The sequence below is a fragment of the Cryptomeria japonica genome, unplaced genomic scaffold (genome assembly GCF_030272615.1).
Source record: "Cryptomeria japonica unplaced genomic scaffold, Sugi_1.0 HiC_scaffold_110, whole genome shotgun sequence".
Classification (NCBI taxonomy): domain Eukaryota; kingdom Viridiplantae; phylum Streptophyta; class Pinopsida; order Cupressales; family Cupressaceae; genus Cryptomeria; species Cryptomeria japonica.
In genome coordinates this window covers 204,944-217,377 of record NW_026728932.1, presented here as the reverse complement: position 1 = coordinate 217,377, position 12,434 = coordinate 204,944, and positions in this window count along the sequence as shown.

Here is a 12,434-nt window from a genome sequence, read left to right as displayed (position 1 = left end):
AAACCTTATTATCGAAATACATAAACCAAATACCGGAATATCGGATATAGAAGTGAAGCACAAATATAAGCTACATAACATTTACCAACCATCCACAAAAGATAACACCAATATTTGTACGTGGAAAACCTAGTAAAGGGAAAAGCCACGGTGGAAAGCCTACCCACAGTCTGATAATAATTATGAAGTATGTGATTACAAAAAGAGGGGCCTTCACATGCAAGAAGGCCAACAACCTAGAGTGCACTCCTCATCACAAAAAGAGCTTCACTGACTACAAAAAAAAATCCAGACTACAATCCAGAAAGAAGAATGAACTGCAAGAATAGCATCTGTTATGCCTGAGTACAGTCCTGGTTAAGCTCAGAACCGGAGGTCTTAAAACTCTTTCACCAACTCAATTCGATCATCTATGATCGACCAAAACCTCTACATATGATTATAGCATTATTCACAGATAGATAATTTCCTAATCCCATAACCCATCCATGACATACAAAGATATCTTACATCATACATATACCAACTCAGGGCCTAAACAATTAGGTCGGCCACCTAAAAGATAATACAATAAATTCATAACTTAAACCCGCAATCCAATAATCATCCAAGTCGGCCTGGGATCAAAACAACATAAACCATTCAATAAATCCAACCGGTAATGCATCGGGATCATCCACCAACACGTTACATAAACTGGTCCATAACCTAGCAGAATAAGACCAAACCCAAAATAGGTTGCCATAAACCAAATCCAACACCACCAATCAACGCGAACATGAACAAGATAACTAGTATCATCTTGTGAGCCATCTAGAAGCCGCACCAATACCACTTATCAAGTGCATCAAAATATCTTCAAAAAAGCTCTACTGGTTAAACCCTTACCGGTGACGAAAAGGCTTACTAGAGAAAATGATAGCATATAAGTCATCAAATCCCAAACCAACTGATCATGATACACATCTAAATAACATGAATGACAGATCCAAACCAATTCCATAAATTAAAGCATACCATATCAATATCATAATCCAACCACTCTACCGCAACCTAGCGAAAGTCGGTAAACAACCAAAACAGCTAGTGTTGACATCAATGACAAAACATCAATGCAACACATAATCAATTCCTCCAAGTTGCCAACAATTTCCCCCTTTGGCATTTATGGCAACACTGGATGTGAAAAACATCCAAGTGCCAAGAAATGCCAAACAAGTCTCCCCCAAAGGAAGATAGCTAACAATCTCCACAAGATGATGTGACAATGAATTTCTGAACCAGCAAACCAAGCTCCCCCTATGAATGATATCTCTATTAAGATCAGATTTGTCCCCTTTATAATTAAACTCAATTTTTCACATGTATATCTCTCCCCCTTTGACATTAATGCCAGAAATATGACATAAACATCAAAGATAAATCATAAATCCTTGAACCACACAGCCGACTACTCCCCCTGAGTAGTAGCACCTCCACATCAATGTGGAATAAATAATTTCTTTGTAAATGCATACCAGACTGATGCCAAGCAGCATCATTCGGGTCTCTACCAGAGGGGCAGAAACCCCCAATTTGTCTCTAAAGTACTCAAATGATTCTTTAGGCAAATTTTTAGTGAAAATGTCTACAATCTGCTCTTTATTGTTCACATAAACCAATTTGACTTCATTTTATTCCACCTGATCCTTCAAAAATTTGTATTTAATAGATATGTGCTTTGTCCTAGAATGAAATACCGAATTCTTTGATATGTCAATAGAAGCAAATTTATCATAGTGAATAACTACTGGTTCATTACAGTCCACCCTTATATCCTTCAACATTTGCTTCATCCATAGGACTTGGGTACAGTTAGTATCAACAACAAAATACTCAACTTCAGCAGTAGATAAAGAAGTACATGACTGCTTCTTATTGATCCATGAAACAAGTTTCTTTCCAAGAAAAAAATCTCCACCAGATGTGCTCTTCCGGTCATCAACATCTCCAACCCAATCTGCATCTGTATATGCACATAGTATAAAATCATCAACTTTAGGATACCACAAATCATATTTAGTTGTTCCTTCCAAATACCTAAAGATCCTTTTCACCGCACTCTCATGACTCTTTCTAGGATCACTCTGATATCTTGATACAATATAAACTGCATTCATTATATCCGGTCTAGTCTGAGTCAAATATAACAAACCTCCAATCATAGACTTGTACCTTGTAGGATTTACTAGAGCTGATACATCTTTCTTTGTCAGTTTCTCACTTGTAACCATAGGAGTACCTACCGGTTTAGAATTTTCCATGCCAAATTTCTTTAACAACTCTCTAGCATATTTAGTTTGACAAATGAAAATACCTTTATCAGTCTGAGTAATCTGCAAAACGAGAAGAAAATTTTCATTTCCCCAAACATAGACATCTCAAATTCATTCTTCATATTGTTAGAGAATTCCATACACAACTTATCTTTACCTCCAAAAATGATATTATCAACAAAGACTTCAACAATCAATATGTCATCATCAGTGATCTTATAATATAAATTACTGTCAGCATTACCTTTAGTAAAACCAAACTTCAAAAGATATTTATCCAACCTTGCATACCAAGCTCTAGGGGCTTGTTTCAATCCATATAAAGCTTTCCTTAACTTGCAAGCCATGTTTTTGTCCTTTGAAAGTGAAAATCCATCAGGTTGCTCAATATAAACTTCCTCATCAAGATCTTTATTCAAAAATGAACAGTTAACATCCATCTAATAAGCCTTATAGTTCTTATGTGCAGCATAGGTGAGAAATAATCTCGTAGCTTCAATCTTAGCTATCGAAGCCAAATTTTCATCATAATCAATTCCTTCCTTCTGAGAATATCCTTTACAAACCAACCTAGCCTTATTCCTCACAACATTTCTATCTTCTTTCAATTTATTCCTCAAAATCCATTTAGTTCCAATAACATTCTTATTTTTAGGTCGAGGAACTAAAGTCCATGTATTATTCTTTTCTATCTGATCTAATTCCTCTTCCATAGCTTTCATCCAATGTTCATCTTTGCATGCTTCAATTACTGATGCCAGTTCAACTTTGAGAAATTAAATATACATCATCAGCTGCCAACCCTCTTATTGTCATCACTCCTTTGTTCTTGTCTCGAATGATCTGATCTTCTGAATGATTAAATCTTACATACTTAGGATTCTTATGATTTTTTGTTCCTCTACTCTGATCTCCAGTTACTATTGAATTTTCTGATACTGTGGGAGTAACTGGTTCAACATTCTATTCTGGTGTCAGTGCTATCGGTTCAGTTATGATCATTTCCACTACCGGTTCTCTCTCATAAGTTCTGATTTGACCTCTATACTACTCATCCACCTTGACATTAGTGCTCTCCATAATTCTCTATATCTTTTGTTATAACATCTATATTCTTTGTTTCATTAGAATAACTAATAAATATTCCTTCATCACATCTAGGATCAAACTTTCCAATGGAATCATCTCTTGTGATATAATATTTACTACCAAAGATTCTGAAATACTTGAGTGTAGGTGTATGACCAAACCATAACTCATAAGATGTCTTACCAGTATCTCCTTTGATATGAACTATGTTGAATGTGTATACCATCGTGCTCACAAATTCTCTCCAATATATATGAGGCGGGTTAGCTTCCATCATCATAGTTCTAGCCGCACCCAAGATAGTTTTGTTCTTTCTTTCCACAATTTCATTCTGTGGAGGTGTCTGGGGTGCAGACAACTGTCTTCTTATCCCATGCTTCTCACAATAGCTATTAAATTTACCGGATGTGAATTCTCCACCCTGATCTGACCTTAAGCATTTAATATTCAATCCTATCTCTGTTTCAAATTTATCTTTAAAGATTTTAAACTTTTCAAATGCCTCATATTTCTCGCTTAGAAAAGTAACCCATGCCATTCTAAAATAGTTATCAATGATTAGCATAAAATATCTATCACCCTAAAAACTTTTTATCCTAGCATAACCACACAAATCAGTATGAATAAGATCAATAACATCATTAGATTTGTCTTGTATACTCTTAGAAGAATTTTTGACTTTCTTTCCAATTTGGTATTCCTTACATACCAGATTATAGGGCTTCACAATCTTAGGTATGTCTCTAACTACCTTAGTGGAACTGATCTTTATAATGCAATCAAAATTCACATGACACAATCCATTATGTCATAGCCAACTTTCATCAATTTGTGCAATCAAACATGTCTTCTCACTAGAGTTCAAATAAAAGATGTTACCTCTAGTCTAAGTATCGATTGAAATCTCCAATCTAGATCTGTTGATAATATTGCATTTTCCATCCTTGAACTATAACTAAAATCCCTTATCCACCAAATATCCTACACTCAAAAGATTATGCCTCAAACCTTCAACATAATAGACATTATCAGTATTGTTCTTACCATCCAATAATATAGTTCCTTTTCCCTTGATCATGCATGCTTTGTCATCTCCAGATCTAGCAAGACCACCATAAAAATTTTGCAAAGATAGAAACTTCCTTTTATCTCCAATCATATGATGTGAGCATCCACTGTCTATCACTCATTCATCCTTGTCTTCAAATTTAGCAGCGAGGTCCACCCCTTCAGGTATTAGATCATCTTCCTTGATAGCCAAGAATACCCATTCCTTTTCATTGTTGGATCCACTAGCAGAATCTTGTGCTAGTTCATTATCAGAATCAGACACACCTTCCTCATCTGCATAATAGCATGATTTTTCTTTGTTTCTCCTATACTTATGCTTGTTCTGATAATTGTGGTTAGGCCTAAAAGATCTTCTAGCTCTTTCTACAAATCTTGAATTCCTTTCAGGACATCTAGATGCAAAATGGCCTATCTTGTTACATGCAAAACATTTAAAACATGATTATCCTTCATACTTACTTCCTGTCAGACCTTTAGGTACTCTTCTAGAAAATAGGGCTTCAAGTTTCTCAAATTCTTCATCTTCTTTCTTCATTTCCTCTAGTTCCTTAGCATATAAGTCTTTCCAATCACTCTTGCCGGTAGATGATGCGGATGCATGAAAAGAAGATTCAGATTTTGCAGCTCTAGAAGGTCCAAATTCCTCAAGCTCAAAAGAAGATAACTTTTCAACCAAAGTATCCCTGTTAATATAGGTGTTTTCCATTGTTCTCAACTAATTAATTCCAATATCCTTCATCTTATAAGGTGGTGGCAATGATCTCAATGCTTTAGAAACTATTTCATCTTCGCTTAGAGATCCACCACAACACTGAATTCCTACGTTAATTTCATTGACTCTCTCCATAAAACTAGTAATCCTTTCATCTTCTTCCATCTTCAAGTTCTCGTATCTTACCCGCTAACCATCAAGTTTAACAATTTTAATAGCATGGTCACCTTCATTCAGAGTCTCCAATTTATCCCATATAGCCTTTGCAGATAATTTGTCAGTTAGTCCCATTATTTGATGATCAGAAAGTGCACATAAAAGAGCTTCTCTAGCTCTACAATCATTCTCAATGTCCTTATCCAATCCTATCAGAGGAGGATTTCTAGATGCCGAATTATGAGTTGTATATCCTTTCTTGGTGATCTCCCAAATTTCTTTCACAAGACATCTCAGATGAGTCTCCATCTGAATCTTCCATAACCTGTAATTTGTTCCATCAAGCCTAGGAATTTATCTCTAAAAAATAGATGCAAATGAACTTGAACTATTAGATGCCATTGGATCTTCCTCAAATGGTTAAGCTTCTACAAAGAGGACCAAGCTCTGATACTAATTATTAGAAAACTCAGATAATCAGAGGACAACTGGGGGGGTTGAATCCATTGTCAACAGATTATGAAACTTTAAGCATTAAAACCTTATTACTAGAATACATAAACCAAATACTGGAATAGAGGATATAACAGTTAAGAACAAATATAAGCAACAAAATATTTACCAATCATCCACAAAAGATAACACCAAGATTTGTACGTGGAAAACCCAGTAAAGGGAAAAACCACGGTGGAATGTGATTACAAAAAGAGGGATCTGCACATGCGGGAAGGCCAACGGCCTATAGCACACTTCTCATCACAAAAGGAGCCTCACTGACAACAAAAGAAATCTAGACTACAATCTAGAAAGAAGAATGAAATGCAAGAATAACATCTCCTATGCTTGAGTACAGTTCCAATTAAGCTCAATACTAGAGGTCTTAAACCTCTTTCACCAACCTATGATTGACCAAAACTTGTGCATATGATTATAGCATTATTCGTACATAGATAACCGCCTAATCCCATAACCCATCCATGATCTAGAAAGATATCTTACATCATATATATACCAGCCTAGAACCTAAACAATTAGGTCAGCCACCTAAAAGATAATACAATAAATTCAAAACATATACCCGCAATCCAATGATCATCCAAGTCGGTCTGGGATCAAAACAACATAAACCATTCAATAAATCCAATGGGTAATGCGTCGGGATCATCCCCCAACACGTTATGTAAACCAGTCCATAACCTAGCAAAATAAGATCGGACCCAAAATAGGTTGCCATAAACCAAATCCAACACCACCGATCAACAAGAAAAGAAACAAGATAACCAACAACATCCCATGAGCTATCTATAATCTGCACCAACACCACTTATCAAGTGCATCAAAAGATCTTCAACAAAGCTCTATTAGTAAAACCCTTATCGATGACCAAAAGGCTTACTAGAGCAAATTATAGCATTTAAATCATCAAATTCTGAACCAACTAATTGTGATACACATCTGAATAGCATGAATGACAGATACAACCAAAATAACTAGTTTTGACATCAATGACAAAACTTCAATGCAACACATAATCAATTCCTCTAAGTTGCCAACAAAATCCAATCCCCCTAACATGTTCCTAAAGTTTAGGGACAAATACAAATCATAAAGATATTTTATAATGCTATCATACGCATAATCATCTAGTTCTATATTAAAATATAAAATATCATAGTAAATATGTTTCATAAACATAATTCCAAACAAATACCACCATGCAATATCGAGAATCATAATATATTTTCCACAAATTCCAATTAAACAATTCTAAAAAATCATCACAAGGAAACACAAGTCTAAAAACATGTCTCTAGCCTAAATAAAACTATCACAAATCCTGAGAACAAGTCAAAAAAATAAAATAACCAGATTAGCACATTTAAACACTATTTTGGTGCACTTGCACTTTCTGATAGTACATTTACATATTCATTTAGCGCATTTAATAACCAAACTAGTGCTTTTGTGGGAAATTATGGTGCATATGATGCACAAAGTAGCACATATGTTAATTCCTCTAGTGCATTCACGATCCGTTTTAGCGCATATGACATAAAAGAAAATGACATTTGACACAACAGTAAAATAAAATTTATAAACAAACTTACAAATTTGAAACAAGATCCAACTTCATACAAATTAATCTAAAAAGAAACGTATAAGACCCAGAAACTAAAATAAAAGACCCTAGAACATAGAATATTTCTACATAAAGAAATACTAGGCAAGAGTCCAAAACTTAAAAAAAGAAACGTTGAAAATAATTTACATATTTCCTTTCAAAATTACAAACAAGACACACACAAAACTAATCTTTGAAAGAACCCAAAAATCCTCATCCATAGCAAATGGAATACACATAAATAATTTCATAGATTTCTTCCCAATAATTCTGAAGACAATTTCAAAAAAAAAGAAGACAATCTTTCTTTTTTGGAATCAAGATGCAACCTTCCTTAATGCAAACCACAACAACAATGAAACATCCAACCCATAGTCTGAAATCAACCAAGCATGCATAGGAAACTTCTTCAAAATTCAAAAGTAATTCTTCTTTCAATGCAACCCAAAAATAACTAAATTTCTCTAGAAAATATCACAGCCTTCTCAATTTTTAGCCCATACCACAATAATGCAAATCACCTCTCAAAATTCTCCAAAAATCCCTAAAATAAAACATAAGGAAAAAATCCTAAAAAATAATCTCCCTTCATGCACAAAACTCCAATAGCAACTTCAATGCAAAACATAAAGCTCACTCCACCTCCACCTTCGAAAACAAGGAAAAATAATTAAAACTAATAATTAGTAAATTAAACTCCCAATTAGCCAATAAAGCAAATAAAATAAAGTGAAAATAAATTAACAATGAAATATAAAAGCTCAATAGTAAAATTTCTTAAAATAATCAATTATTAATATATAATAAACTCACAATAGATATTAATTATTAATTACATAGTAGAACTTAATAGAATTATTAATTAAATAAACACCATGACTTAATAAAAATCCAACCCAACATAATAATTAAAATAACATACCACATAACTCTTACATGACAACATAACCAAAATACTAGAACTGACAAGATATCATCCAAACCTAGCATGTGATAAGACATTATATCATTCTCTAATTAACTTTCAATTGAGATTAAAGACACTTAAACCTATGAAACCAAGTGGAGTCAATGTCTAGTACCTGCATCCTACATAACACCAAATGTCTATGCACAACAAACACACACACAGACACATGTATGTACATATATGTGTGTGTGTGTGTGTGTGTGTGTGTGTGTGTGTGGCGGGGGGAGGGCGAGTGGGTTATGCATCTACATACAAATATAGTCATGGAGTAAACACATAAGTGAAAATGCAATATCACACCCTGCTCACAATCAGTGGAATGGTACTGTCCCTTCCACGTCCACAATAACAATACATCATATTATAAACACATCATCATATCTAATATAAACATGAAGTAAAGTTAGCACATAACAAGATAACATCATAAGTAAATGTAAATAATTGAATATGAATAAATCAACATAGTACTCAGCATATCATCATCCATATAAAAAATAATGTATCATCTCTTAACATGAAATGTTTATCAAAACATTAAAAAATCCATAACCATTTACCAATAGTATCATAAATAAGTCTAAACATTTTCATAAATATCTTTTAGTGCATAAAAGAAAAGTATGTCAAGCTTGAATGAGCCCAATTTGTGAGAGTCAATCCATTGGTATATCTCATCAACCCATTGTTCATTAGATAAAATGGCATCTAGCATTAATTAAGTAAAAATAAATAAAGCAAATTGCTCTCTAAGACCTAATTTTAGCTGCATATGCTTGCATTTAGGCCAAATTAGTCTTTTAGATTTTCTATATGAATACCCTTTTAAGATAATTATTGTAGTGTTAAAACAAGATTGTAAAGCACATTAATTTTGCTTGCCAATTTATACATTTTTTTAAGTATTCTCTCTCTTCAGATGATATACATGTAGAAGTTTTTCTGAATTGAAATAAAGTTTCCTGTTCTCTGTTTTTCAATGGGATTGTGTTTTGGAATGGAAAGCATGAGAAAGAGACTTGACAAAGCTGAATTTTGAGCATGTACTTGTTTATTTGAGTAATAGAGTCCAGTAAGAGAGCAATTGCCCCTAACATTGAGGTTTTCTCATCTTCTTGAGGCCACCTATCATAAACATTGTGTGTTGCATTTATCAGCAAGGGAAAAAATGAAAACCTAATGCAAAAAATATATGGTTTATAAATACTTCACAAAGCAAAAATTGTAGAGCCTGCTAGACTATCTTTGGCCCTGTTAAAAATCTTTTATTCGATAATCAGCTAGAATTTATCAGATTAATGAGCAGTAAATATTTTACACAGGAAAAAATAATTACAAAGATGCGTTTGTCCTTACATATGTCAGAAAGGCAACCCACTGCTTTAGCCAAAAGTAAAGCATCCAATAAAAGGCATTTCTCTAAGCTTTTTAGTGTCCTTTCTGGTGCATTGCATATCAACCCTAAGAGAAAATATTACAAATTTGCCTAAGGAAAAAAGTAAAAATATAATAGTTACTACTCTAGGCTTAATAGCTTAGGTTCTGGTGCATTATAGACAAGAGGGTGACAACCAAAAAATTTGACAGAATAGACGTTTTCTATAGTAAACTCCATACGTGTGCTTTCATGTACGTTAAAAGTAAGAGAATGGGAGCATTTACGAATATCAAATAAAGGAAACTACCAGGAGTTATTCCTAAAACTGAAAATAATTACAATTATAAAACCACATGCAAAGCCTAACACCAGCAGTGGAGGAAAAGAAAATTACAAAACTAAAGAAGCAAATGCTAAACATAACACTCAGGTAGCTGCTTAAAGTAGCCTACCATTTCCCATGCACAATTTGTAAAACGAAATCTAGAAATCTAGAAAAAATGCTTCTCTACTTGAAAATATAAACCATTGACTCTGGATGCTCATAATTCTCCAGACATGTATTTCCTCCCAAAATTTCTTCTTTCTAAAGGCTTGTTAATTTATTCTGGAAGGCCTAGACGAATGAAGATTACAGTACTTACTATCAGGAAGTGGTTGAAGCCTTGATTCAAAAATTGACAACTTTATAATAAAAGCTCTTACAGCATATTCAACATCATTTGCCAAAAAATCTGACTTAAATGACTTAGTCACATTCAACAGGAAAATGAATTTCTCAACTGGAATTTGATATTTTGTCGGTGAAAATTATAGCCTCTCTCTACTATGTCCTGCTCAATATCCATCCATTACTCAGCTGTTTAACATAAAAATTCTAAAATAAATATAAAGAACTTGAAATCATTCATGTACCATCAATGTTCAGATTATCCTAGAAGACCCTATATTTAAGTACAAATAGTGAACTTTGTGACAATACTATAGCTGTTTTATATTGGTAAAAACTTGTCTGGCATGTTGTAAACAGAATATAAAAAGGTAATGCAATTACTGAGAAGTTTTCTTAATGGAATATTCCCAACATCACGACAAGATAAATTTAATCCCCACTTGAACTCCTTTGAATCATAAAGTGGGAAACAAGACTTTTAAGGCACCCAAACATGAGAAACTCATCCGTCTCAATCATCTAGCCAGTTTTGTTCTTGTACTTAAGGTACAGATAAACAAAAAAAACTAGAAGATTTGATAGTGTTAATTTGTAAATGTTAAATTGCTGTCTGCGAAACTAGAAACTCTATTAGGGTCTAAATCGATTGCTTTCAAACATGTACACAAACACATTGGCTGTGAATTGCTGATAAAAAATGTGTAAAATATAACCAAAAGATTATACTGTACTATTTTAGATATTCAGTTCACCTAAATACAAGATTCTATCAATTCAGAATAATAAATTCAAACTTTCCACAACTATCAATTGCTTATGATACGGTTTATGTTAAAGTGCTGCACGATTAAAAATGTTATTTGTTCTCCACATAGACTCTTGAACACACGAATCATGGTATTTCAAGCAAGTACCATGTTATTACAAACTATTGTATGTTATCCCTCTTTGTCTGTTATCCCTGAATTTTGTGAGGGACAAAATCTTGAGGGGTGGTGTCTAAAACGAAGATCTTCCTCTATTTGTGGGCAGGCCTTCCCTATGGAAATCTATAAGTAAGGAAGACAACTAAATTCTAAACAGTCAGCATAGAGTACTCTCTAATAAACAGATGTACAACGTTCATCATGTATAGGAATTAGAATGTATTCTGGGGGATTATATTCTGAAATCTCCACTACATAAACTCCACTAAGTTCAGTAGAATTAGAATACTACAGATATTTGAAAAAGACTTGAGATTAATTATCGATTTCTCATTATAAACATTATACTTTATAAACACTTAGATATGAAAATAAAGTGGCATTTGTCATCAAATTTGCAAAAAATGATCTGAACGATTTCTCACACATGAAATATTAGAATTTTGAAACAGATGAAATATTTCTTACACATGCACAAAATGAAATACAAATCTTGGTCTACATGTGAATGCTAGTTCATTAATTTACATCTTTAGAGTAAATGCAGAACCATAGTTCTCTTGCCTCCACTCCCTTGCTGAAACAATCAATACTGTACCTAGAATTTCATTAGAAAGACAAAGTTCTTCCAAAAGTTTTCCTTTTATTCGTTACCTTCTATATGGTGGATTTTATTGGCCATGTTTTCCTAACTGGTTAATTCTTTTCAAATTCGAATTTAGATTTGCAAATTGACAAATTTTGAGTAAATCATTCAACTTTTGGCATAAAGTATAGTGGTAGCGAAATTTCTTGGGAATAAATTGGCAAACCAAAAGATTAAAAATTAAAAATTCTATTAATTGAATTGAATAGGGGAAAATTCAGGTTAAATTCAGGTTAAATTCAGGTTAGAGTAAAGTTCCAAAAAAATGAGAAAAAAAAGACCCGCAAATGTTTTTTCCAACCTAAAAAGTATAATTTATAAATTTAGAAAGTTTTAATCTTTCCACAATTAGATCATGATTAAAAAATACATCAAA